Source organism: Nannospalax galili, unplaced genomic scaffold (assembly GCF_000622305.1).
Source record: "Nannospalax galili isolate Female #2095 unplaced genomic scaffold, S.galili_v1.0 scaffold834, whole genome shotgun sequence".
Classification (NCBI taxonomy): Eukaryota; Metazoa; Chordata; class Mammalia; order Rodentia; family Spalacidae; genus Nannospalax; species Nannospalax galili.
The window spans coordinates 54304-55818 of record NW_008334863.1 but is presented as its reverse complement, the minus strand read 5'-3'; positions in this window follow the sequence as shown (position 1 = coordinate 55818).

Genomic DNA, 1515 nt, shown 5'->3' with positions numbered 1-1515 from the left:
GACAGTCATGTAGCCCAGACTTGTCTTGAACTCTCTATACATTCCTGAATGACCTGGAACTTCTGATCTGCATGCCTCACCTTTCCAATGGTATGTGACATAATACACAGCTTTTTTAGTTCTTTTATTTTTTTCCTCCCACCAGCACTGAAGATTGTTTGAATTAAACATTTATATCACTATCCTTGCTTTTACGTTTTTTAAAAATCTTGATTTTTAAATTTTTAAAAAAATTATTGATAGTAGACCTTTTATATTTTATTTTTTAATTGAGCTTTTTAAAATTTCATATACCATTTCCCACTCAAATCCAGGTACCCACCCACATCCATGCCTCCCCCTATTCCCCCACCAAACCCTATGCACTCTGCCATACATGCTGAGACTTATTCATTCAGGTGTTAATACCCAAGTATCATTCAGTGTAAATGTGTCCACTGGAGTCTAGTCAGTTCATCCAGTGGTTGTATGTAAGTCATAAGCTCCCTCACCCAGCAGCAATCAGTCTCAAATAGTTCTCAATCTAGTGCTGGCCCACCACCTATTTCCCACCTCCCCTTTGGGCCATTATTCCATTGCGATGACATGGGTTCCATGCTCAACACCACAGTTGCCACAGGCTCACATGAGCAAGCCTCTAGTGACCTGGCAGCCTCCACCCCTCCCTGTGTTCATGAATCAACCCTGGTTCTTTTTTTTGAGACAGGGTCTCCCTGTAGCCCCTGCTCTCCTGGCACTCACTATGCAGACCAGGCTGGCCTTGAACTCACAGAGATCCGCCTGCCTCTGTCTCTCGAGTGCTGGGATTAAAGGCATGTGCCACTATGCCCAGCTCACCCCTGGTTATTACAATCTTTCCACTGCCTCTTCTGCAATGGTCCCTGGACCGTGGGTGGATGAGGTTCCACATAGTAGTCCCATCCTACACTCTACAGTCTCTTATTCTCCAAAACTTGGCCAGATGTGTCCTTCTGTGTGCATTGTACTCTGATGTACAAGGGAGCTTCATTGGTGAGAGATGAGGGGTACATTAGCCCTCTCTCTGCTATGTTCCATGAGCCTTAGTTGTAGAAATTCAACTGCAGATGTGTCACCTAGTACTGGGCAACCAGTGCCAGTGCTCTTAACCACTGAACCATCTATCCAGTCCATCTATCCAGTCCTGTTTTAATGTATTTTGAGATGGAGTATCACTAAGTTACCCAGACTGGTCTTCAAGTCTCTCTACAGCTGACACAGGTGTCAAGCTTGTGATTCTCCTGCTTAGACTCAGAAGTACCTGGGATTAAAGGACTGAACTATCAGGTGTGGCATAAAGCCTATTTTAATTTTATAGTTCTAAACTTTTAAAATACATATCAAATTAAGTAGAGTGCTCATGTATGTATTCATTCACAGCATGTTAGTTTGCAAGAATTATCCCTATTAATTCCTGTTGTTGTAATTTATTATTGCTTGGTACACATACATTATGTTATTGTATGTGGTCCTGAAGTGGATTAATACAGTCTTGTA